The sequence below is a fragment of the Falco punctatus genome (assembly GCF_963210335.1).
Source record: "Falco punctatus genome assembly, chromosome: 4".
NCBI classification, from domain to species: Eukaryota; Metazoa; Chordata; class Aves; order Falconiformes; family Falconidae; genus Falco; species Falco punctatus.
In genome coordinates, this window is record NC_137583.1 from 7,336,307 (window position 1) to 7,363,983 (window position 27,677).

At 45.3% G+C, this 27,677-nt stretch overlaps 1 long non-coding RNA gene across 1 annotated transcript in view; it reads right to left on the minus strand.

Moving 5' to 3' along the window:
• The window catches only part of LOC308063404, a 314,414-nt gene that overhangs the window by 283,807 nt on the left and 2,930 nt on the right, over positions 1-27,677 (minus strand). Inside the window, exons 2-3 of the long non-coding RNA XR_013927953.1 lie at positions 22,176-22,304; positions 10,852-12,258 (exon numbers count right to left, since the gene is read on the minus strand). This is a non-coding gene — a long non-coding RNA (uncharacterized lncRNA). The remainder of the gene's footprint in view (positions 1-10,851; positions 12,259-22,175; positions 22,305-27,677) is intronic.

Sequence of the window (27,677 nt, forward strand, 5' to 3'; positions counted from 1 at the left end):
CAGTTAGCCACCTTACCCTTCAGTGACCAAAGCGGATCTCCAAAAGGTCACGGACACCTCCCAGCAATCCCCAGAACACTCCTTATACTCTGCTTTCTGGGGTGCATAGTACATGCAGGAAGATTTTGCTATAAATCTCTGAAGGTTAGCAAAAGCCTGCAACTTCCACTATCTGCAATCATAGGTGAAGTTAGAAGCCTCACAGAAAAGGGGAAAAATAGGTTTTATTTGCCATCAGCTTGAGACAAGCTCAGCAAGTAAAGAAAGGGGAGCAGGAAGGACTTTGGACAAAATGCTGAATTAAGAGTACATATCGCAGGTGAGGTTTCTTGCACCACAAGCCCCATGCAGACCAGTTTGGGAGGGCTAGTCCGCTCTGTCCAGCTGTCTCTATCCCCCTGAGACAACAACAGCCAGTCGGCAAAAGCTGCCACATACTTGCCTCTGTATTCACCTGCCCTTTGGGAAGAGATGCACAGCTGCCATCAGGAACACCAAGTGAGAGGGGTGACCTGGCAGTGCCTCTCACAAGGAAACCTCTGCTCCCTCCCTTGAGACAGCTGCTTTAGTGCAAAATGCACTGCTTTGCTTAGCAGGGCCTGGTCTCCCGTGGGACAATGCTGTAGCAATTCAGTTTACACTGCAGTCCTATCAGTGAGGAGGCTTTGCTTCACAGGTGGCCTTTGCACATGGCACATCCTCTCCCCAGGGCCTGCTCCCCACCTCCTTTACCACCCTGCTTTCTTGGCATTTTCTCCCACCTTCTCAAAAAACTTCCTTACCTAACCCTAGCATTTTTCTTCCCTTAGTCTGGCTCCTATTCTCAGAGGAGCCATTTCCTCCTGTCTATTGTTGATTGTTATTCTTTCTTCTTTGTAATCGCATTTGTCCTGATCTATGCTTCCAAAGAGCAAGCAATCACGAGTTCCTCATATTTTTCAGGGAACCTGCTTAGCAAGGATTCTGCAAAAGAGTAATTTCTCTTCTTGTCCTAGGATGTTGCAAGCCCCACATTACAGGGGACATTGCTAATCCCAACAGAAAACACTGTAAATATTAGCATCTTAAAAAGCAAACAAGAAACAAACCCCCAGATCACCAAACTTGGAGAGAAGCTTTTGCCTGGCCAGCCCACTAGGTTAAGCACAGAATCACAGAACAGTTGGGGTTGGAAGGGACCTCTGGATATCATCTAGTCCAACCTTCACCTAGAGCAGGTTGCACAGCACCACAGCCAGATGGGTTCTGAATATCTACAGAAAAGGAGAAGTACATCACATCCCGTGGCTGGAATGCTAATTAATTTTGCATCTACTGGCGAGAACCTATTTACACACTGGAGATTTAAAGGAAGGCACAGGTTTGATGCACGGTGTCACCTTCTCCATTGGGAAGACAGGCTATATCCAAAGCCACATCTCTTGTTTTGCTATGCTAATAGTTGAGGAAGTGTTTCACACCAAGACAAGTCTTTCCAAAGAGTCACCCCTCCATAAAGACATCTCAAGCGTCAGGGATCAGCGAGGGCTGGAAGTCCCCTACCAGATGAGGAGTCAAGCAGAGTAACACAGGGCTTGCCAGAGAGGGCTCTGTCCCACAGGACATAAGCAAGACCAGCAGCCAAGCCTGGGGATGGCAGCCAGGGTCAGCCAAGAGTCCAGGTCATCCACAGTGATAAGGCAGGTCAAGCCAGCAAGTCAAACTGCAGGTCAGAGTCAGCTCCAATGGCAGTAACCAGGGTCAGACACAGTCCAGTTGTCACGGGATAGGTCCAACACCAAACCAGGAAACCAGTCCATGGGTCAGGGTCCCAGTCTGAGGTCCATGGCCAGGCACAGGTATGGCTGTGTAGAGTGGGAGACAGATACACCTACACCGTAGCTCAGGGAGCAATTGAAAGTCATGGACTGAGTTCAAATGGAGCCCCCAAGCCCATGAGCAGGGGAGTGGGTGGAGGCCCCATGACAGGCTCATCAGGGCAATTAAGTCCTATTAGGTACAGCTGGGGCCCTGACACTTCAGCTCTGCTCAGCCAGTATCACAGACAGCCACCCAGAGAGATGCTCACAGATCCCATGCCATCTAAGTACAAATGCTCATACCAGGTGACTGGGGAGCAGCCCCCTGACCTACACCTCCTCTGCCTCTCTGCACTTGCCCAGTTACAGATGGATTTTGCCACTGTTCCCCTTAGGTGCAAACTCCATAGACTTCACAATAGACATAAAGGCTCCTTGTCCTTCCCCCTCAGAAATAAGAGGGACCATATTCCCTGTTACAGGGCAACCTGTGTTTAAAGCACAAAAAGATGCAGCAATAACCAGGAACTGCTTTTCCTCCCCACATGCTGATATGCCTTGGGGCAGAGAAAAGCAGCTGCAGGAGCAGCACGGTACCTCCCAGATCATCAGTACAGAGGCAAAACCAAACAAAGATGCAGGAAGTGATTATACATTCAGATAACAGAGCTGCAAAGCTGAGTAAGCAATTGGTTATTTGAGTTCATTGCTAAGCATGGGGCTTTCATTAGAGACAAACAACCTAAATCCAACAATGCACCAGTGGCAGTTGTTTGTATCAGCAAAGGAAGTTAAATAACCTCCTCCAATGGATATTGCAAAAGCAGAACATGTGGGATAAGAGTGACAGTAGCATTAGAGAGGCTGGAAATTGGCCAAGACACAACTTCCCCCCACATACCCTCCCTCCTCATATTTCAGAAGTTCAGTGTTTCAGGAGCATCATGGAACACTCCTTTCCAGGTGATATTTAACTCAGTCTTCAGATCCCAGACAAGAATGTGCTCTGCAAGAACTGGTGATGTCCAGTAATCAAAACCAGAAAAAGCCTTCCATTCTATTGCTAAGCTTTATCCCTGCCATGGTACTCTTTGACCCTGTGTCAGAACGTACAAGCTTACAATCAGAAAGATTTAATGAAAAGCATGCAACGGCCAGAGATCCTGCTGCCAGGGGAGGAGGGGTAGAGAGAGAAAGAGAGGGAAAATATATCAAATGGCTTATAAAGAAGCATGTGCGCTTCTCAGCAGTCTTTTAAGCCATCCTGCTTGGGGGAGCTTCCCCTAACTCTGACACTTCCTTGAAGGCAAAAGATAAACAGATCATGGGGCCAGTATAAGGGCTGTGCAGCTGCACAAGTCTCTTAGAAAGTGTCTTTTGTATTGCCCTGGCTTTTTTCTTTGAGCTCAAAGGAAAGGCTAAGTTGAAGTCACCTGCTCCCTGACTCCCTGTGTATGCAGAACTGGTTGCAAAAGCATACTCAAGCCATCACAAAGGGAGAGGCAGGTTCTGCCAGGTACAAAATCTATGAAGTTAGTCTTTAAAAAGTGAAAAATAAAGGAAGAAGTCCTGCAGTTTTGCTTTCAGAAAAACAGTTCTGGGAATATGCATTTCCCTGACACAAGGTCCATGTAGACATGACATTAAGCAGTCCCTGAAAAATCCATCTGAGGTGTTATCAGCCCTGCTGATACCAATATCTGTAAAGGAGAAAGCCTGGCTTCCCCTTCCTTTGGGTTGGTTGTGCTCAGGAGCAAATGGAACAATGAGACATGCCCACACCTTCCAGCTCAGAGCTTCTTTTCCACCATCAGTTCCTACCCCAGGCCAGTCCAGCTTGTGGGAACTCTTGCTCAGCTTTGCCACTCACCTATCAGTTTGTAGCCAGGTGAAACTTTCCAAGAAAATAGTTTGCCAAACATTACGTTTCCAATATCCCACTGTAGCACCTTCACCTAGACTTCTCCCTTGTCTTCTGTCCCCTCTCATGCATGGCAGCTTTACTCCTCCTCAGAAATCCTCATATCACAGGGGATACTTCCCTATGCAAGTGGAGTCCTTCTCATTTACTGTTTGTATGGTCAGGGAGGGCATTAAGGAAATAATCAGTGAGACTGCAGACAATTTAGAAATAGCCTGAAAATGATTTCTAAGGAGATTGGCTCTCCTTGGGATGTTCTAGAAAGCTTTAGCTGTGCTGATGCTTCTTTTGGGGGACTAAAAAAGTCAACAATATCGTCTCCAGGCTTAACTGTCTTGGAACTCCTACATGAGCCATACAAGTCCACACCAAGTGTCCACCTAGCCCACCACCATCTCCAACAAAAAACTATGAGCTGACACATAGGAAAGAGCAAGGACAGGCCAAAAATATATGGTACTTCCCTCCCCAAACCCAAATTATTTATTTAGCCTTCGATTGCTTTCAGCTGAAGAGACTTTTTTTGGCCTTCAGTGGTTTGTCTATATAGTAATCTCCAACAAATCTTACTTTCAAACACTATTGTCTTCATTTGAACACAAGTATACACCTTGCACCCACAAAACCCTTTGACAAGAAGTTCTCCAGGTCTATTATCTGGTCATCCAGAACCAACTCCCTTCATTTGTTCAAAATCTGACCTTACCGCCCACATTCGTTGGCCTCCAGCTCTTGCATGGCAAAATGTAGGAACAGTCAGTCCCTATCTACTCTCTTCATGTAACTCCAGATTTTGTAGGTCTCTGATACATTCTCCCCAAAATCATACCTTTTCCAGGCTAAAGTATCCCAGACTGCTCCATTACTCCTTGAATGGAAGCTTCCAAGTCTGGACTCAGAAGGACACCCGCAGCAAGTTGTCAGCTAGAGGTCGCTTGCCAGTTATCAGGCCAAAATTCACTATTGGGGTAGGAAAGCACCATATCCCACTCAGCCCCACCCTGTTTCTCCAGAAGTGAATTTGACTTTTGCTTTCACAAGACTTTTACAGAAAGAAGAGAAAGAAATCACAGATGAGTGTTCCTCTTTTACAATCACTTTTCCTCCCTTTGAAATCAAAGAGAACAATTAGAAAGCAAAATGAATGGTCTTGAAAAACACAAAGATCCCCTTCTCAGAAGGGCAAAATGAAAGCTCATGACTCAAGACATGGTGCTGTAACTTCCTCATCCTATTACTCAAACCTTTGACCTCCAACATTTCTCCATTTCTCTGTTAGGGTGTCATAGGTCTAGCTGATCTCATGATCTGTTGTATTGATCTCAGAGATCCTTAGCACTTTTCAAATACCATTTGGCCAACTCAACAGCATGCATAAGCAGCACCTATGAGTTTGAAAACTTGACCTTGCAATTATGACTTTCATTTATCCAGAACAGATTTTGAAGAGTGGAAAGAAGATGGCAGGGAAATGACTGGGTGGAGAAGGGGGTTTTTTTGTGTTTACAGAATACAGCTCAACAGAAGCATCCACCACAACCTCTGCAGCAATCTACAGACTTTGGGGACCCCACCCCTTCAGGGGAGGCTGAAGAGGTTTCCTGGCTAATGTAAAGTAAATGAAGATACTTCTACATAGATGCCTACAGTTAGGTGGAGATGTATTTTAATAACCCCTGGTTAGCCTGGAGCAGTTCACTGATTGTTGAAAGGATCAACAGGTCCATAGTGCTGTGATGCTTTGATACTAGATGACACTGATGTCACCCTTAAGTTCATCAAGTCAAAGGAAATATATGGAGGTTTTTTTAATTTACTAAGCCCAAAAAAGGTAATAGGACTAGAGACACATAAAACCAAATTTTAAAAAACTACAAATGAGCATTTGGAGTAATTTTGAAGGTTTCTCACACTTAGTAAATATCCAGCAAACAACATCTCAATTAGGAAACCAGTTTTAATACAGTCCTTCACAGTAAGGTTGTGTTTGTGGCACAGGGTGTTTCAGGAGGCCCAGACTTCCTTCCATAGCCTACAGCCATTCAAGGATCACAAGGATTCAAAACCGCTAATTTCCCAAATCTCAGGTCAAATCAAGAAAGAGTTTGGACCTTCCAGTCATTAGATCACTCTCTCTCTTACCTCCTTCAGAAACATCAGCACCTCTCATACAGTTATCCCTGGCCTAGGCAGTGAGTGCAGTGAGGTTACCACTGCCCAGGGCCTTGGCTGAAGTCCTGGTTAATCTCTGTCCATGACCATTGTCTCCCACCTGGTAAAGCAGGTCCCTATGGGTGCCTCTTTCAGCAGCAGCCAGCTTATCCCGCAGCTCCTACATTCCCAGTTGGTCTGGAGACAGAAATTCACATAGCGCTAAGACGATAGCCAAGGCTGAAAGTCAGCAAGAAAGCTCTCAAGACGAAGGCCTTTGCAGCTAGAAGAAAATCACATTCTGACATGTGATGGTGTTGGGAGCTTTATTTAAAAAAAGCAAACAAGAAAGCAGAAAAGGAGCAGGAGTGGAAGAAGCTTCTGACTATACTGCCATACTGCCACCAAAAGAAACACTCAGCAAACCGTCACCTCAGCATGAAGCCTCTTCATAGATCAACCTCGGTTTCACATCTGGGTATAAACTACCATCCACATTATATAGACATACCAAGGCATTTAATGAACACAGCTTGCGACTGGTTTTGATTGCCATCCACCAACTCAGTAATGTGTTAGGAAAACAGCGTTAAGGAGAGGGCAAGAGATTGTTGCGGAATAGCATTATTTATTCTGAAGAGTACTCAGTGCCTTTAAAATGACTGTTTTTAGATTTCTAGATTTTAAGAGGGCAGCAGGAATGTTCATATTGGTCTCCTGCATAAAAATATTCTTGAATTTCACCTGATGTCCCAAATTTATTCTGACTGAGATAGCAAAACGTGGTTTCTTCAGAGGCTTCAAGTGACAGAAGAACCACTGTATCCCTTGGTAATCTGTGCCAACAGTTAAATAGTCACTGTTGAAACCATGTACCTTATTTCTAGCTTACATTTATCTAACTTTAATTTCTAGCTGCTGGCTCACATTATGCTATCATGTGTTTTTCATCCATATGCAGGCATCACTTTACCCAATGAAATTCACCCCTACATTTAGGCTGACACAGCAAATGATACTAAAACAGTTTTGGCCAGGAAGAAAAGTATATTGCATCCCATTGCATGTGTAAGGGTGCCACAGAATTCAGACAATCAAGTCTAGAATTAACATTTGCTTTGTAATTAAGGTTGCTTCTGGCAATTAAGCCCCAGCTCTGGACAAGTAACTTCCCCCCAGCACCCTGTTTCTGGAGCTTTCTGAAATGGTGTCCTGAAGCAGCCAATCAGCAAGGCTGGTAGCAGTTGACTACTTTTACCATTGCTCTTGAATTACTGCCAAATCATCAACCAAAGTTATGAATATAAGGGAGTGCAATAAAAGACAGCAAGTACCGTCATAGTTGCACAGAAACAGTTTTGTAACCATTCCCCAAGAGGAGACATATGTGGGCAGGGGTGAGGATGCTTACTCCCCAGCAGCTCTGCACTGCACAGCTGTGCTGCCATCCCTGCCCTGTGCTGCTTACTGCTGTGTTTGAGAAAAAAAGGCAGATTTAACCCTTGCCTAAGGATCTGGACCAAGCTTGAACTGTGACTGACTTCTCCAGCTGAAAGGTCTCTTGTCCCATGACACAGGCTTTCTGGAGGCTAATGCAGGGCACAACAAAGCCAGCTGGGACCAAACGGTAAATTGAGAATTTTGAGAATGTAAGTTAGAGTCCCATGGGCCTTGCAAGGGCGTAAAGAGGCAGAAAAGGAGAACCCAGATCTCTCTGTGAACTGCGGTACCACGGTCTGTCTCCACGACAGCAATGCTGTTTACAGTCACAGTGGGAAACAGATTTGTAACAGCAGCATCACGAACAGGCATGTCACCCCACACAGTAATGACACAGTGAAGGAAGCAGCTGGTGCAGCCAAGCAGCACCAGTTGGCATTATCTTAACATGCTGAGTTGTAAACTGTGTCAGAACCACTTTCTGCGTGGTTCACTCATTCCTTCCATGAGGGCATGAGTGCCTGGGGCAAGGTAGGGCAGACAGCTCTGGCCAGGACCTGCCCAGAAGGCCCCTGCAGCTCTGTACCAGCACCCTGAAACGGCAGCTCCACAGCAGACCCTTGGACACAGGCAAAGGATTGCTACAGTCTTAGAAAAAGAGCTGCCAAGTTTTGCTCTCCCAGTCACAGCCTCAACACAAACCATGTTGGCAAGATGAGGCTTGGCAAAGGGGGCATGCCTGAGTGTTGAGATTAGGAATTTCCCCACTCTGGGCCAGTGGGGAAACGAAGAGCAAAGGGGAACCAGCCCACTACATTTAACTGTGTTGTTAGATCAAACAAATCTGTTTCCTTTATGTCTGTTGTCAAGATCTGGAGGATTTTTTCCGTAAGAGAACTGACAGTGGGACCTGTATGTCAGATACAGTGAGCATGTCTCTCTCCTTTCCTGTGCCAGTTAATCACTCCCAAATGACACTCTTCTTTTAACTCCAGGTACTTCTCAATGTAGAAGAGGTTCCAGACAGGACCAATGCTTGGATAGCTGGGACCCCTCCCCCAGAGCCAGGACAAAGCCAGTCCTCCAGGTAGACTGTGCGTCACAGCCTAGGAAAATTCCTGCTTTCTACTGTGCCTGAGGCATGCACACACACATCTTCCAGATTCAGCTGCAGAAGTTAGCAAACCTGCTCTAGTTGGGGCTTGGAATTAGCAGGCACAGGAAAAAGGCTGAAACCTGACTCCAAAGTTTGAGCATTGATTTGGCCTACGTGTTCCTCTTTTCATGCCTTGAGACTTTTTCTCCCCCCAAACCCGTGTGCAGCCCCCTCAGCCATGAGATCACCAAGCAGTATTCACCAGTTTATCTAAATAAGCACCCTGTGTTTCCTAGCCTACCAGGACAGAAAACCTGTCTGACAGCCCGAGCTCCTGCAGGAAGCATGACGAGGTGCTAAGAAAATAATTCTGCTTACAAATTCTTTGGGCTGAAACAGCTGCTTTTGTAGCTGGATGGGGTTTTTGGCTGGCAGTCAGCTCCCCCTACAAGTTGTCTCTACAAGACACTCCATTTACTTCCTGTTCCCTAGCAAGTCCCTGCAGGAGAGGAGAGCAAAGAAGCTGGGATTAAACATACACAACAAAGCCCCGCCAAGACACACAATCTGAATTCCCAGACAAAGTACAAGACAAACAGAAGCATCACAGAGGAATAAACATAATATGGGCTTAAGTCTAGCATGAGCCCTCTGTAAATGTGATCTGAACAGCAGGCTGCACCTTCCAGCCTGGCAGATTCCATAAAAGCAAGGTCTGCAACACAGCAGATCTCAGAAAGAGAGACAGGAGGCACCAGGGATTTAGAAAGAGGCTTTACGGACTCAACATCACCTTGAATGACACAGAACCATTACATTCAAATGGCGGTTGGTGCAAAAATGTAAAATGAACAGATTCTCTGAGTCTAGTCCTGAGCAACTGGATCTATAGGGCTCCGGCTTTTTGGTTGGGAAGGGAGGAAATTAAAACAAAAAAAAAGTCTGAACTCAACTGTCTTTTCCCTGTATGTCTGAGACAGGCACCCAGTGGCCCCTAAGGCCATCAGAACACCTGACATCTGAGCGACACTGCCAGTGTACCTCCAGCCATACTACCTGCCATAAGTGAGCCAACACCACATTAAAGAAGGAATAAAGGAGTGAAGCAATATTGCCTAGCCATGGCCAGATGGCTGATATTATATTCTTAGTTTTTCCAAAATAGTTCTCTGGGGTCCCAGCACAATGCTCCAAACACTAAATTTGTTCCGTAAGGTTGAGAAAACTAAAGGCTGCCTTCCATCCATGAAGAATTTAAACAATACCTACTAGTAAAACCCTCAAGTGTGAAAACCTGAAGTATTTAAGTAGAACATGGTCTTCACAGATTCATCCTCTGCTCAGGAGCCTGAGACTTCATTTACCATGCAGCCACTATGTCCCCCTCACCACAAGGGAAAAGCCACTGAATCTGGCTGCATTGTCAGCCCAGCAGGAAGCATAAATCTCACAGGAAACACTATTCTAGTGATGTTTCCAGGACAGTTTTGCAGATCAGAGACGCTTTTGGACCAAAGCCAAGGCAAAGCTGGCCAGCACCTCCAAGAAAGTGGCTAAGTGGAAAATCTCCTCCACAATGGTAGCAAAAATAAAAGATAGATAGTTCTTCTGAAGTTTCAATTACCGATGAAAGGAACGGGAAGTTTTCCTCTGTCCCTAAATTGTAACTTTCTTTTGGCAGTGGAGAAAAAAGAACCCTCTCTCCATCATGCATGTGTATTTATTTCCCCACTACTGAAGTAACAGAGTTTGCAAAAACTGAAAAGGAAAAAAAAATTTCTGACACCGGAGTCATGATTTTTAACAAGTATTTTTAGTATTTGCCATGAATAGGGAATATCAAAGCAACCACCTCCACTTCATACAGTTGACACTTCTTCAGGAAACAACCATCAGTGCCACAAGGACATTTTCTGTCATGTTGGAGGGGGGGGGCAGCGAGCTGTAGACAGCAACTCAATGAACTCTATTCAAATGCTTTGCTGAACTGGTGTCTAAGCAAGGAAATGCTAAGGGAAGCATGGAGCCAGAGCATTTCCCATGTGACAGTGAATCAAGACCTTCCTCTCCTCTGTGACTCAGTGTCACAGGAGGCAAACTGCAGATGACTTCTGGCTGGCTGAAGCTGCAGCCATGGCATTGCAAGCAGACTGGCTCCTCCGGATGTGTGCATGGAGATGGAACGGAAGCAGGACAGGAGACCTGCTGGGGAGGCCCCATGTTGCAGCTGCTTCTGTTTCAAAGCCTGGCTACCGTCAGTCATGCTGAGAAGATGTCAAAGGGGTAGCAGGCACCTCTGGCCTGTGCTTCATGCACAAAGAGTAGAAAAGAATGAGAAAGAACAAATCAAAAGACTCAGAGCAAAGAAAGAGCTAAAGGCTGGGAAGAGAAACACGTTCTGGGTCACAAAGAACAAGCATAGCACGCACAAGACATGCAATTACCTGCTGCAGAAAAGGTGGCAGGATCATCTCATTTCATGCAATGCACAGATCCCTTGAGAAAATGCAGCCTTTCTGCCACTCCATCCTGTTTCAGAGGCTTTCTGTCATGCCTGTGGCTCTCCTTAGCTTCATGACTGATTCTTTCCACCCAGGTCTCCTCTGTCCATATGTGGGGGAGGGACACTACTGAAAAGCAAAACAGCTTGTGTGCTTCTGAGAATCCAGCATTCCTCTCTAGTCACTAAAACACCCCAAAACAATGAGAAATGTTGGCTTTATGAAAGAAAACAAGAAGGGAAAAAAGGAAGATGGTTTCTAAAGCCAGCCAAATATTAGAAAGTAAAGTCATTACATTCACATATAACAAAAAGCCTCTGGTTCAGCGTGACCACATCAGAGCCCATGAGGATTACTAACAGCTTCTGCACAGGTTTGCTGCCCACGCCCATTCAGCAAAGTGTGCCCACAGCTAAGAGAACATGTGTCATCTTCTTGCTTACTTATTTGGAGCTCTTGTTTGGAATCTCAAACCCAGAATACCAAGATATTTCCAAATACTTCTTAGGTGGTTATTCACACACTTGCAATATTCCATGCAGCCTTTGTCATCGCTGATTATCTTAGCAAGCACTGTTTGCAAAGCAGAGATGAAGGAATGGTACAAATACAAGCGATTCACATCCCATCTTGAAACAGGCCCCACTGTTGTGTAGCATGACTGAAGTGTATAACCATCCTCTTCCTAAAAGCTTCCAGGGACAGACACCACAAGCTCCCCAGGCACTCCACCTATCACTTCCTAATCCTTAACTACTTTAGAAAGCCTTCCCCCTCCAATATTTCATGCTGCATCAGCCTTAACAGCCTGCCTGAAAGCAGGGAGATATCATGAAACATCATAAAGAAGAAAACATGTGTGCAAGGGAACCCTGCAATTTCAATCCACCTCATGCAGTTAGCCTGAAGAACAGGAGGTGAAACTCTAGCTCTAGGGAGAACTGCAGGAGTCTGGCAACCAATTTGAGAGCTGCCTCAGGTACTGTGCTGAGGAGGTGCTGCAATCTCAACCCCAGGAGAGCACCAACTGGATTAAAAAATTGAAGCTGAAGCCCACTACTCATCTATGATGGAAACTAAACCCACAAAGGACTGTAAGTTACGTCTTCATTAGTTCTCACTGCAGGGCCAGCTTCCGTGAACAGCCCTCATTAACACACTAGACACTCCTTGTCTTCCTCTCTTTCATTTCAGGAATCCCTCTCCAGCTGTGAGTTACCCACCTGCTTGTGTGCTTTTACACAGACAGTTTCAGCACTGACAGTGTTGCACGGATTGTGCTTGAAAGCATGGTCTCTACCAAGGAGGATCATTACAAATTGTGGAAATCCAGGGATTCCAGGGACCCACCTATGAAGGGAAGAAGAGGCACCAGGAGTGAGTAAACCAGAATGGCTGGCTTAATCTAACAGCTGTCAGAAGGGCTGGTCTTGATTCCACTATTACTCTGTACACTGATGTTTCTGGCTCTGGAGATGCTTCCATGAGCCAGTTCAGTTCACTGAACTGGTAGAAAACTAACAGAATAAAAAAACACTGCAGCAATGATGAGCTCAGCCATCTTCTCTGGCTGCGTCTGCTAAGTGCATTCCAAAGGTGTGCCAAAATGAGGTATTTTGAGCTGAAGGAGCACTGGACACTTACTCGACTTGTTTTGTGCACACTGAACTGACTTCACTGGGCCTGTGTGCCACTAGCCCACCAAAAGGACACAGAACAGTCAATGAGTCTCTGCAGCTTTCCCAGCTTTCTTCTTATCTATTTTAACATTTTTGTGACTTAGAAAAATCTTTCTAACTTTGCAAGCCTAGCACAAGAGGATCCCATCTCTGATGGGAGGGCTTTGCACATCATGGCAAACAGCAGCACAAAAGCCCTGCCTTCCATTGAAAAGCCCCATCTCTACATAAAAGTGGTCACTCCTACCTCACTGCTGGATAAAGACATTTTCTTCCTCCCACATGAGATAAGCAGCAGAATCAGTAGGAGTCACACTTCCTGCAAGGCAAAGCAGCAGCAGGTAAGGCCGGTGTGCGCTCCTTACAAGGAAGTGTCTGATACTCCCTTGCTCATGCACTGGGAACAGCCGCAACCACCCTGCGGGGTGGGGGAGATAGTACTGTGAGGCAGCACAAGGAGATAACGGAAAAAAAACCAAGAAATATGTGGATTCATTATGATATTCAGACTTGAGTTCCTAGAAGATTTTTTTTTTTTTCTGTTCTGCAGCAGCATGAAACATCCTCCGGATGACAGCAGCATTTCTAACACCCTGTGGCACCATGCACGGTGCTCGGAGGGAGCTGGCAGTCAGTCCTGTCTGCTTCCAGCCACTCACTTCTGCGAGGCACCTCTCACCCCTCTGCTGCAGCACCGCTGGTCCCATCTGACCATGAGAGGGCTGGGTAATTCATCTGGTTTTACAGAAAACAGTAAATTCACAGAAAAATGTATTAAAACCCTCAAATATGTCAATTTTTTTTGGCAGATTTTTTTTATTCAATTTTTTCAATTACCGATAAAAGGGAAGTTTTCCTCTGTCCCTAAAATGTAACTTTTTTTTGGCACTAGAGAAAAAACAACCCTCTCTCCTTTTTTTTTTTAATTGAAAAAAAAAATTGTCAAAATTAAAACTCTCAAATCTGTCAATAAAAACTCTGAAGCTTACAAACCCCCGACTCTTTTGAAGCAGCCATTTTAAACAACTTGATGGTTTTGGTTGATGAGATTACTTGGAGATAATATATTGCCAGTTGAACAAAGCCAAAATCTGGGGCTAAATCTCTCCTCATTTGCCATCCCTTAAAAGGGAGATCCTGCCCTCTGCCTTATTTTTCAGTTTGTCCACCAAACTGCGTGTCTGTCCTCCCTGTCTAAGCCTAGGGAGGCTGAGGAGCCCGGGAAGACCAGGCCATGGCTTTCACAGGGCTGGGCCAGCTCTAGTTTTTATCAGCTCTACGTCACTGGGGAAAGGAGTTATTAGCTGCCTTCTAACCTTACTGAGGAGGCGTCAAAGCCAACTTTCCCCTGCTGAACCTGGCAGATCTTCCAGTAACAGGCTAAGGTTTGTTCACCTCATGGTTACACCAGTTCACACCACCCATAGCTGATGACTCCGTAGGAGATCTTATTTACTGGTGCAGAGTAAGGTAGTTTATTAGAGTCCCATTCCAAGCAGACAGGAGATGAGGGAGTCAGAAAACCTATCCAGATGACCTGTGTACCAAGGCTCCCCAGGATCAAGCAGCTCTGCACCCTGACAGTAACAACGCCACCCCAGTCACCCAGCACTTTGCCTCCTCCGGGGGGAGCTTGTGGGGGTTCAGCTTTTCTAAGATCTGCACTTTCGCTGCAACTTGGTGCGAAGAAGCAATTAGATCTCATGTCCTAGCTACTGCTTATTTCCACAAATAATAATAAGAAAAAAAAAAGCTGGAAGTCAGTATCTTTGAGTTCTCTTCCACCTTGCCAAATCTGGCTGAAAGCTGCACATGGGCAGCAATGAGACAGAATGTATTTTTTCGCAAACCAGACACAAAAGGGACAGTGGGTAAGTGTTCTTATGATGCATCTGCAAAGGCAACTGCAAGGAGTGATGAAAGCCATAGCAAGCATCAGTCTCTGCTCCCAACAGTTCTCCCAAAAACTTACACTGAGAGGTAGAACCCACACCTCTTGGCTCCCAAACCAGAATTGATCCATTAAGCCCTACTGTCCGTGACCTCTGGATGAAAAGCATTTCTGGGTAAAAACAAGGATATTACTAATTCTTCCTTACAGTTTCATGTTAAAATAAGAAAGGCAGCCCACGGTCTTTGTAATAGCTGCAAGTCACCACAGTATTACTTCAGCCATGATGCTACAATTTCAATGACAGGCTAGCATGAAAGCTAGATAAGGAGGCTGAATCAAACCTGCAATGGTCTCAAAAGACATCCTGAAGCTTGATTTAAAAAAAAAGAAAAAAAAGAAAAGTGCTTTACTCCTTTCTGTAGTTATTTTTAATCTAGGGTGGACTATGTCATCCTGGAACAGAGTCAAATGAAAATGAGAGATTTAAAGCACTTCACTCTCCTGCTGCCCCTCTGCTCTGCGTCAGTCATCACTTCTTGGTTTGTAAACGCTTAGTGGGATTTGCACAGGGCCAGGCAAATGAGGCTCCTCCATTTACTGCTATATAACAAATACATTCCGGTAACAGGCTGTTCTCTTGCCAATGCCTTCTGTTTTCCAACTCATTTCATTTTCTTTAGTGACTTTCTCTCAGACAAGTGGATAACCAGAGCCTTGGGTCGACTCCACGTGGATACTGCCTCTCAGCAGTGCCAGTTATTTCTTTGCAGAAATCCTGCTTGTGTAGGAAGGAGGTACAAAATCTCTCCTAACCATGCTGGACACAGTCTATTTGCTCTTGTTTCCGCTCCCTTTCCACCATCAGTCAGCCCACAAAGCACTGACTGCTTCTCTGACCAAGACTCTCCCTGGCTGCCTCCCCTGCCTTTCCTGCCAGGCTCTCCCAAGCCAATAGCCAAGGGAACCTGTCCACACCTATGCAGGCCCGGGCTGTGCCTTTGTTTTGGGCAGTGACGTGTGTTTGGGGTGGAGGCCACCATTGTTTCAGCTCCCTGATTCCACAAAGGAGCGTTAATAATTTCTTACAACTGCAGTAAATGAAGGGTGGCAGTTACACCCAACCTATAACGTTATACATCATTGGTTTTCCTGTTACCTGTCAAAAAGGGGGTTTCTTCCTTTTGCTGTCGGAAGGTGGCTCAGGCTGCAGTGTCACCTAGGCAAAAGCCACTAACTTTAACAGGATTTGTCAAACACGTAGACCACACTGATACAGAGACAGGGTTGCCCTGCCCTGAGCCAGGCGTAAGAGCTCCTGGGACCATTTGGATCAGAAATCAGAGCTGTGCTCCTTCTCTCACATGCCATCATGTCTCCCCTCATAAGGAAGGGATGCAGTGGGTAACACAGCTGTCATTTGTGGTGTTCAAAGCAAGTGGTTTGACAGTGTTAACAGAAAAATACAACTGTGCTGTGGAAAGCAGATGCTTTTTTTCACAAAAATGAAGTGACTCTCATTTAGCCCATGAAAGGTACTGCACAGAACTTCCACAAGAGTCAGTCTGAAGTCCTCTAATTTGTCTCAAGAGGTACCCAGCTCTTCAGGTGCTCTCTGACTTGAGGAGTGCAATCACACACCAACCCTTGGCTTCTTCAAGCATCATATAAAGAACAGGAAACATCTCGCTCCCCCCCAGGTTGTATAGCACAAAGGTTACATACAAGAACTAAGATATCACAGCCAGAAGCCTTATTTTGCAGAAGATAATTCCATTTTTCATATTCGGTGCAAATTAAACCCATCCTCCCAAAACTCAGCTGTGCCAAGCCTTGTGATCTTAGATTAAAATTATCTCCAACAGAAAAGTTTCATTGCCCCACCAAAAAATGAGTAGTGTCATTTTGTGTTTTCCACAAGTGGTGAAAAGTAAAAAGAGGTTGTTTAGACACATCCCATCTTGATATGCAATGTTTCAGTAACAGTGTGAGGAAATGGGTTTTCCTTTTAAGCAAGGGTGGGCCAGATCCTTGGCTGGAATAAATCAGTGCTGCCCTGCTGAAATCAATGGATTGTTGCTGATTCACAGCAGCTGAGAGTCTGGCATGTGGTTTTCTCCTGACAGAATCACAATAATGTAATTCTAAATTAAAATCATGTGGAGATGTTGTTTTGATACAATATTGATATATAACAAATATACCAAAACTGAACTAAGCTAAAATGAACCTAAAATGAGAGAGAGTAAAGGGAATGCCTCTCTGTTATAATGTGGACTCAGAGGCTAGAAAGAATGACAGGACAATTTGATGAAATACCCTGAAGCATTCTTACTGACTAATTAGTCTCTTAATTCTGGAACGAGGCCATTGGTGGTGTGAAGGTTTTAGGGTTTAACACATTTCCTCATGCTCACTAGGAGTTCAGCGTCATTCCGGAAGCCAAAAGCACCAAGGATGCAAAGAACAGCTAGACGAACTGGCATGATAGGCGACTGTAATGGTGATCCTCCCTCACTGGCTCCCAACAGCTCAGGTGGCCAAGAGGGGCCTGCAGCCACACAGGACTTGAAGCCAGTGAGTCCTGCACAGCACCCCACTGCCAGCTACACCACTTCAAACAGCTGAGAGAAACGAAAGCATATTCTTCACCTGCAGATGTAGAAGCAGCATCCCGGGAAGCCCCTGAGCATCACAGCAAACAGGCAGGGGAGAGGCACACCCCATTGCAACTGCTTGTGCAACTCCGTCTTGTGTAGTCACATGGTGGACGTGAGCAGGACTATCGCAGCCGTGCACCAAGTAGGGAGTGATGGCCTTCAAGAAGAGCACCCCCAGGCACTCTCCCTCCTCCTAGATCTGTCATCCCCACTATGGCAGTGACCTAGCTATCAGCCTTGCCCTGTCTGGTCAGACACCAATTCCCCCTGATCCCAAGCAACTGGGCCTCCAGCAAGTGTTCAGCTTCTTTCAGGATCAGCAAGGATGATGCTAATTCACTGCTAAAGTGGGTGGCAGTCTTTATTATGTTTCAGGCCTGAGAAATCTTGCTAGTGCACCAAGAACCACAGGGCTCCTTCCTAATTACATGGCACAGCACTGCGTGATTCATGTCAGCAGCTCCTCAGCCCCCTCACCTCAGTCCTTGCTGGTGTGACACAACAAATCTGAGTGGAAGTGATTAGCAGGTTGCAACCACGGCTGCCTGCTCCCCAGCGCTATTAACAAATAAGGCGCCATGAATGAGCCGCCCGACAGTAGTCAGAGGCCTGTTGAATCATGTTCTTCTGCATTGCAACATCGGAAGTTGCACTTTAAAAGTGATCGCCTAGGTTGCTCTCCGATTTCCCAATGAAGGCTGGAGGAGGATGGAGAACCCCGGCTGAGAACATTATACATGCATTTTTAAACTCCCAGGGGAGGTTTGAAAATTAGAACTAGCTCTGGGGCCTTTTGGTTTTGTTTTTCCCTTCCCTCCTTTCTTTCCTTTTGGTCTGATTAACTTTGGTGACTGGCTTGCACAATTTTATCAGGTTGGGCCTGATGAATCATTCATCTGCAGCAAGCAACAGTGAGAGATTGCAGGCCAAGCAGGGTCTGTGTCTTCAGTAACCAAAAACAGCCAAAAAAAAAAAAAAAACAAACCAACAAATCCCACCAAGGGAGAGGGAATGGGGGCAGGGAAAAAGAGACAGTGGGCCAATAGCACTCATGGACAGCTTTCTGATGTCTGGTCTCAGACAACTAACAGCACATTCATTTGTAAGACTGCCAGACCTCCTAGGAAACCTAAAAGGCTGCTGTTATTTATAAAGCTAGATGTAGCTATTCTGTGTGCAAGACTAGCTCATTGTATTTATAGGTACCTGTCCCATTCATCTACTTCAGGGGCCCTCGTTCCCGTAAATCTAGAAGGCTTGCAGGATCTGCCTTCAGACACTAGGATACCTCTCTGAGCAGGGCCATTTGGAAGTGTCTATCACCACTGCAGGGCTCAGCAGCATGTACATGTAAATATATACCTGAAAGCCCCACATTCCTGTCAATGCACAGGAAGCCACTTTCAAGAATTTGTCTTCCAAGTGGAGAGCACAAGATTCTGCATTTCATTTGCAAAAAAGCTCCCAGTAAATCTTAACCACAAAGATCTGATTTAAAGATGGTTTAAAACTGTCAGCTGGCTTCAGAAGAGAAGATATACAAGTTGGTCCAATCGATTCTGGCAGCCTGGACTCTCAGTTATCCTTAAGAAGGAAAAGCAAAATAAAATCAACCCCCCTAGGTTTTTCTGCCTGAACTTCCAACAATCTGTGCGTAAATCCAAATCAGAGCTCAGCTGATCAGGCATAGAGCTGTGCAATAACAGCCCTTTAGTGAAGCTGGCAGGGCAAGCAAAGGCCTCTCCCTGCAAATTGCACCGGGGACAGGAAAAGCAAGAGATTTGGCCTTTCCGGTTTGTGGGTGTTCACACACAAGACAGCTTTTCTATCTTGGAGGTGAAAGACTTATTTCTCAACAAAAAGGTAAAGATGGTACATACAGCTCTTACCTCCTACAGATAAAACAGGCAAGATTTCACACTTGAGACCAGCTGGGCTCACTCCTGTCAACCAGAAATTTTGCCCAAATGTAGATACAGGAATTGAGGCAAACTGCTGCCTCCAGTTGCTCATGTTAGCAAACTTTCAAGCAGAACCATGCTCTACCGGTCCCAATCCCAGGTTTCTTAGGTGCTTCAATTTGTGTCATGATTTTGGGTGTTGGTTACCCATTGTTAAATCAGATCTAAAACCTCATGAAATTGTCCAGGTCTGGCTCCCACGAGCAGCCACACAATCATGGTGAGAAGTCTTCTGGCTTCACTGCAAGTTCCAACAGTGGGCAGGTCTTGAGAGGAGTCTCAAAGAGCCCCCCCAGAGGCAGAAACTTTCACAATCCAAGGGCAGATACCATTGTCCCTGCTTAATCTCTTGGAAGGATTCCCTTTCTCTCAGTCATGAATTGAAAGTCATCCAGAGAAAAATACTTGCCTTTTTGAAATGTATTTCAGGGACTGAAGCACTTGATATGGCATAAATTCAAACCCTTAAAAAATCCACACACACAGAGGGAAAAAAAGGGGCTCCCACACCTTAGAGCATACCCAACCCCACATATCTATCCGAGAAGAGCCAACAGTCCAAAACTGAAAGGGAAAGAGACTGAATATCTGTGGGGTTGGATCTGGAAGTAGGAGCTTTCACATCTTAGCTTGAGTGTCTGATTCCTGGCTGTACTAGAGTAAGCAGGTAGCTACAAAAATTTTAACCAAAATGTACATTTCTCTGTTAAAAGTCATCATCTACTTAACGCAGCATTTACTAACAATCATCTCAAAAGATTCCCAACCAGTTCTACTAGGAACCTAAACAATGCAGCTTTGGGTTAAGGGTGTGAGAGAGATGAAGCAAAGCTGACTCAAGCTGCTTCCAGTGGCTAAGCTGAGTGAAATGCAATGAATACAGAGCAAACCAAATTTTTCCCTTGCTGTGGCACACAATATTTGCAAGCAATGACACCAGCTGTGGCAGTTTAACATGCAGGAGAATAGTCAAGATACTTCCTGCATTATTTATACAACTAGCTATGAAAGTTCAGGCCATAAACTGAAAAGAGAGCTGGATTTTTAAAATAATTTTGTGCCTTAAGACATCCGTTTCAGGGATAAATGGGAAACAGATAAATACATTTAGGCTCTTTTCTTTATGGTCTTCCATCTCACACAGTCATTTGCTCCTCTGCTGAGATTAACAGCAGCTCACAGTTCCCTCCTGTATGATGCCTCATAGATTTTACTTGACCACTTCCGCCTTATAATCCATAACCACAGATGAATTATGGCATGTTCTTTAAAAAGCTTCCAGTCTCACTATAAAGCAGTGAGGAATCCATGTTCTCTGATAGTTTAAGGCCGCAATCAGTTGATCTCAGAGGGATGAAATGCCACCATGTGTCCCAGGAGAATGGGAAGGAAAAAAAAAGGAAAAAAGAAAAAAAAAAAGAAGAAAAAAAAGAAGAAAAAAAAGAGGAGGGACTGGAGAGAAGTTTACTACTCAACTTCCAACCAACACTGAGCTCTGATGAAGGTAAAACTAAGCCACCAGAAACACTTCAATTTCTGGAGTCTGTGGAAGAGAGAGGAAAGAGACAAACCTTGAATCAGATACCACCTTCTCTCCCTGTGGCATCAACCCATAAATTTCTCTGTCAGAATCCCACCAACAGAGCTAAGCAACAGATGATAGAGACAGTAGCTCTCCAAGCCATTTTAGGAACATCCCACAGAGTCTGAAAGCAACATTTATAATGCTGTTTTGCACTGGGAGAAGAATCACAGTATGATCCTGTAATCAAGGAAACCAGTCAGATTCACAAAATATTTTTGAACCCATAATAAATAATAGTTTCCTAAACTTTATTGTGGTCACAACATCAGAACAAAATTTGATTAAAAAATACAATTATTATGCACAGAAACTTTTGAAAAATGTCACTAAATCCTCATGGGAAAAACAATGAGTGCCTTTTTAATGAAAACCAAGCTTACGGATTGCTGGTTTCTGAAAACAGCCTGATAAATGTTTTTGTTTTCCAATAAGCAAAATAAATACTGGAACAGAACCATGGCCCTTTCCCTTCCATTGCTTCAAACCTCCCCATTTTTCAAAGTTGAATAAAGGATGCCTGTCTCCGATTTTAAAACCAGTAACTGGTTCCTGAATGTACTGTGAGCCAGAGGTGGCTAGGGCAGTGGAGGAAGGCCAGGAGACCCTGATGTACACTGGGGATTGCAATGAACGGACAACAAGAAGCAGAACCTGCTCCTAACAAACTAGATTGGGAAAGTGCCTGGAGATGGAGCTTATCATGCCACAACTTGAACCTCCCCAAGCAATTCACACACCCATGTCTCTACATGAAAGCAATGAGGTGGGAAGGAAGCACAGTTAGGGTTTGGTGATGCTCAAGCCCCATGCAATTACAGGCAAGAGTAAACATCTTATTCAAGGATGAGCAATCGTACCTCAAGGGAAAACCCTGGGGCTTCCAGCCCTCCCAAGAAGGTCACAAATGGGTACAGGAAACAAGAGGAGACTTGCGCAAAGGGAAGGAGCTAAATCTCACTGTCCATGAGTGAGGAACTGAACAGACAGGTCCATGTGCTCCAGCACTGGGTACAGATTTCAGAACATACGCATGGGAAGCTGTGGCATCACTGAACCTTTTTTTTCTGAAGCTCCAAGGGCATTACTTAGTCTTTCCTCCCAATACAGCAATTGCCATAAAATCTCCAGCTTGGCCGGAGTGCCAACAGAGCTTGGCCAGAAAGCAACAAAGCATTCCTGACAAATGTCTTTCCTCCATGAAGTTGGCAGCACAGCTGTCCCTTATTGAGGCAGGGGATCCCCAAACTGTACCCAAACTCTGGTCAGTCCTTCCTTAACACACCTACACGTCCATCACACAAGCTTCAATATCTCCAAATCAAGCCGTGGCTTGAGAGAATAGTCTTCAAATCCATTTTTTCCCTTCAGTGCTCTCTGCTTAGTACAGCCAAGTTTACAGCCTTTCCAGATGCTACTTCCCATTCACTAAGGCCCAACAAGACATGAGCTGTACAGTGTCTGACCCAAGAAATTCATACTCTAAAGACTTACTGGTAGCTGTTGAGAGCACTTCTGCAGAGCTGTGGGGGCTCCCAGGAGACATGAACATGCACTTCTCTGTAGTCGCATCCCTGCCACCCTCCCACGTGACTGGGCGACTCTCAGCAGGCTCAGAAGTCTCTGTGGAAGAAAAGGGGGTATCGTGAAGTTGGCAGCAAAGCTGTTCCTCACAGATGCAGGGGATCCCAAAAATAAACTCTGGTCGATCCTTCCTTAACACACCTACATGCCCATCATACAAGCTTCAACAGACACCTCAAGAACTGAGACAGGTAACATATGTCAGCACACAACATCTAGGTACGAAGGGCCTGAGGAAAAGCCCATTGAACTCCTTCATCGGGCTCAGGAGGGGACAACTGACAGCTCATTTATTGCCTTAAGTACTTGTTTCTTAGATGCCAGGGCTTGGCCAGTTGATGCTAATTAACCTCCCTGGAAAAAAAAAACCACCAAAACCATCTGGCTGCACAGTAACTACTCTTCCTGCCTGGTCTCAGAAGCCCACATGGCAGACCATGGAGAGGCCATATCAAACGAGCAAGTACAGTGATGACATACTCTTTGCTGCGGTCATATAGCCTAAGTAACTGCTTGGGAAGTCCAGGCAGGCACCCAGACTGCAGACACTTCCTTCCTTTGCTCAGTGTCTTGCTGCATGGAGGGATCCTACCTCCCCCAAACATGCAGCTGGCAGCAAGGGACCTCACAGCCATGGCTGTCTGAGCCAGACCTGGGGGGGGACTCTCCAGCAAGAAGGCCAGAGCAGGCCTTCTCCAGCACACCCCTCTGGCTGGAGCCTGACGGCCAGCAAGCTTACACAGCTTTGGTCAAAAAGAGCAAGGCTGACAGCAGCAAGGTGAACAGGGGCCGCCTAGCTGCCTCCCTGCCCACCTACTTGTGCTGATCCTTGCCTATGAACGCTGACTTCTCTTCCCCTGCTGGTTTCCTGGCCTCTTGGGGGAAAGGAAGAGGTAGTTTCTCACTCTGCAGAGCCACAGTTTGACAGAAGCATGTGCAGCCTTCACAGCCCTGGGATGGTTGTCACAAGTCCTTGGGGTCTGCCCCTGCACAGCCATAGTCACAATCCCCAAGCCAAGACACAGCCCTAGGATTAGGCTCACCAGGATGATGGATAATTACCAGTGATCACTCCAGCTGCTCCCTGCTCTCCCACCACTGCTATGGGCAGAGGCAGGAAAAGCAGTGGAGGAAACAACCTTTTCCCAGGGATGCTCCAGCTAAACTGAATCAGCAACAAGTTTTGGAGGATGTTCAGACTGGTGGCCACCAAGGTGTCTTCAGAAATGCTACTGCATCCCTTAGCTGGATATATCCACACATACAAAGGCTTTACATATTGGTCCTATAAACAACATTTCAGGGCAGTACTGAAGACAAACCAATGGTTCATTAATAACATGGCATTCAGTGTAAGCTTTTTCCTTGCTAACCAAAGCACAGCCCATTACCACAGCAGGTTCAAAGTTATTCTTTATTGATTTTTTTTCATTACTAATGATGACAAAAACAAAGTGAGGGTATATATAACTCTACAAATAGAGCTGCAGCACCACAGGGCCAGTCCATGCCAGCTGCCTGGACAATCTCATCATGTACGGCTTGCAAAGGTCTTCCTCAAAAGCAGGTCTTTGTACAGGGCTCGTGTCACAGTCTGACTGGGAAAGGAGAGGCAAAGAGTCTGCAACACGCTCCCTTCCCATGCCTCCTCCTGTTTGGGGGAGCTGGACCTTTGCCTTCAGTTTTTACCGAAGGGCAGAGTTAAGCTTAGTTCAAGGTAAGTAGAAACAGGCAGAGCTTTATTTCAAAGATTTCAACTGCAAGAACTGGAAGGAAGGATAAAAAAAAAAAAAAAAAAAAAAAAAAAAAAAAAGAAAAAAAAAAGAAAGCTTTGTGGTTAATTATGAGTATTATGAGTATGCTAACACGGTAAGAAATAAGGCAGCATGGATGGCAGAGATAATTACTCTACGAGCCGCATTTCTCTTTTGGACAAGAGATAACGATATATCCTTTGCTATGCAGAAGAGTCTCCTACCAGAGCAAATGCAAAGGCTGGCAAAGGGCAAGCAGGTTGGAGCTGTAGAACCCACTGCCCACCTACCAGTGTGGCAACACGGCCAAGCTTTCCTAGCAGTGGGAGGACAGAAAACAAATGTAACCTTCTCCCTGGGCACTACCCGGCCACTCCTCAGGATCCCCGGCCTGAACAGCTGTCCCAGGGGTTTCCACAGATGTGACAGATATGTCCTGCTTGGCAGGGTTCTTGGCTCAGAGAGTGATGCAGAGGGGACAAGTGCATTCTGCTACACTTCTTGAAGCCTGGGCAGGCAGAAATGAGCTGCTCTTGCTGGAAAGACCCAGTGGATTCCAGGGAAATGCAACAGAACTGCACAGAGCTGTTTGGAAAGAGCCACAGCAAAGTGGCCTGCAGCCCAGCCCAGATTATCCTAAATCCCTTGGCTTCAGTGAGCCATGGACTGCTCCATACCTGTCCCCTCCAAGAGAGGGCTGCTTTTCAGTACTCAGGCTCCCAAGAGCACTTACAAATGCTGCAGCCTTGCAAGATCTGCAGACTATTCAGCTCCCCATGGAAAAAGCTCAGTGTGGGAACATTAAAATAAACCCCCAAAACTATGCAAGCAAAATCATCATTAGGTATATGGTTACTCTAGCCAGCGAGGATGGAAAAGCCTCCTTCTGCAGAGAGCCACAGACAGAAAACACTGCTGGTGTTGCCTTGCAGGTCCAAGTTAGTTCTGGAGCTGACGGGACAGTGGGACGGAGTTTCCTCTTGTTTATTTATGTCCCGAGTCCATCCCAGTACCTCTTCCCCAAAGAGCTCCTTTGCTGATCAAGCGAAGTTTCAGCTAATGAGACTATTTTTAGCACCAATTGCTAGGAGAAGCCGAACCTTTTAACAAAGCCTCCTCAACACTGTAATGAGCACATTATGGCTGAGGGGAAAGAAAGAAAAAAGCTGAGGGGTGGGTCTGTATCTAGGTCAGCATCAACCTCTTTATGTCACCTACAGCCTTGTTTTATGGGAAGCCTTTGGATAATAAATGGTGACTATGGAAAGTGGAGGGGAAGATGCAATCCTAAGAAATTTATAGATAGGAGAGAAATCACGTTAATAGGGTATAGTACACAGCTGCAAAACTGTTATAAAAAAGGCATTAGAAGAGCTGTGTAATTGGGGTTATTAGACGCAACTACACCAGGCTTTTTTTTTCCTTTTTGGGTGCATGTCACTGTGATGGATGTCACTTGCGATAGTGATAATAACGGTAAAATATCTGTGTTAAAGCTGAGTACATTAACTTTTATATTGGTGTAATTTACTGCGTTATGAGTCCCCATCATTCAGGAGCTAAAGACAAAATGCTCTTCTTTATGATGTTGATAGCCATGCATACACTTTACAGGAAGAAGTGTTTCTTTAAATATCTATTATATGTTAAATAATTTTTAACTTTCCATCACTCTTGCCAGAAGAGACAAGGAGCAGGAGAAAGGGGTAAGCTATTCATATTGGTAACATACATCATGAGCTGGATTTGCCATTGCTTTGTATCTGGTGAAGTCATCCACAGCTGCTTTTCCGGCCACACATCCAAGAGATTAGTTTGCTACACAGGAATGGGCAGAATAGACTGGACAGTAGCTACTATTTTGTAAAAACTATACATGCATCAATATGATATTGAAGGTAATGTTAAGTGTCACTCACTTGCCAAAAGAAAAAAAGAAAAAAAAAAAAAGATTCTCCAGTAGAGAAACTGCTTGCAGCACTGTGCTAATTTACAGTGTGGTTTGATAATGGGAAGGCGGAGTCTCTATCTCTCAAAATTGAAATGATGCTGTACCTGCTACAGCATTACAGCCTCATGCACTTTAGGTGCTTAGAGTTATAAATAGAACAATTCAAGCCCCAACTTGTTTCTATTTGTTCTCCATTGCAGAATCTACACAACTACTAAAGGAACAACATACTTGGCCATTCCGAGGCTGTAAGTAGAAATCACAGTGGCATCAACACCCCAAGCACTTGGTCAGGCTTACGCTCCACAAGAAACCAGGCTGATGGCAGAGCCTTTGGTTCCGGCAACAGGAGAGCTACGGTCTGCTCTGTTCTCATGCTGCCTCCCTGAGACCTCCGCACCCTTGGGCGAGTCACTTCTCTGACTACTCTTTCCAAAAAATGAATGCCTCCAGCTAAGCAGCATGATTGTACAGGGACAAGCACAATGAGTCCTTGAGGGACTGCAGCATGAATCCTTCCTGCTTCAAGATAAACTAGTTCTGAGATGGTGTGGACCTCTAAAGCAAACCAAACTAACCATATCAAGGCAAAAGCACTCTTAGAGAATCCACTTCAAAACTGCATGGATGACAACTTGGCACCACTGTGATTTCAAAAATGGGGTGGACATCCAGGGGCTGAGCTACAGCAAGTTTTAATACAATCTAAAAATCACAAAAGAAGTAAATTTTCTTTCCTCCAGAAAATCAGACCATATGTGGAATACAACACAAGCCTGTTTAGGTGGGGTCTTGCTTTCACACAATCATTTCGTGTATCTCTTAGCCAAAAGCCCATGTCCATAGCGATGAGACCTAACAGTTCCCTCCAGTCACTATGTTCCTGAGGGCCAAGGGGTCTCTAGGGCTCTGAACACAGAGATAATTCTGTTCACATTCAGTTTTGCTTGTGAAATCTATCAGTTCACTTGCCTCCAAAAGGCAGACCTTCCCACCAGCTCTCACAGCATGAACATAAAAAAAACCAAACAGGGTTGTATGTAGCACAAGAAACAGGCACCGAGAAATGCAATCAGCTCCCCCAAGCTACACTTTCAAATTGGAAGTTAAAGAATAGCTTCAATGTTAAGAAAGGATTAAACAACTCTGGTTTGTTTCCAAAATAAAACACTGCAGTGTGGCATTACTGAATGCCATCCCACCCAAATGGAATTCAAACCCAAACATTTCTCTTCCATGTGTTCAGCTGATTTATTGAAGATTCAGCTGTGTATGCCCTGCTATATGCTGGTTTGGAGTTGGTTTTTTCCCTCTTAACAGTAACTGCATTTGATCAAAGTGACTCTTGCCTACACACATAAAAAAGGCTTTAGCTGGTACCTCAGAAGTGAGACAAGGCAAACAGAAGGATTTTCCCTTTCCTTCACCTCTGAGCTGGGCAGGCTCACACCTGCTGAAGACCCTGACTTTTCTTTCCTTGTTCCCTACTTTGTGAGCCAGATTCCACTCTCCCCACCTCTGCACGGACTGCACAGTTGCCTCCCTAAAACGTAGAGAGGTCTCTTCCTGCTGGCTTCATTGGTGTTATCTACCCTAGCTCTGCGGTACTTGACCTAAGATATCTAAAGATACCTGCCATCTCCCTGCCTCCTACTGTTTCTTTCACGATGGTTAGTCTGCTGAAAAAAAAAACATTTACTTTGCATT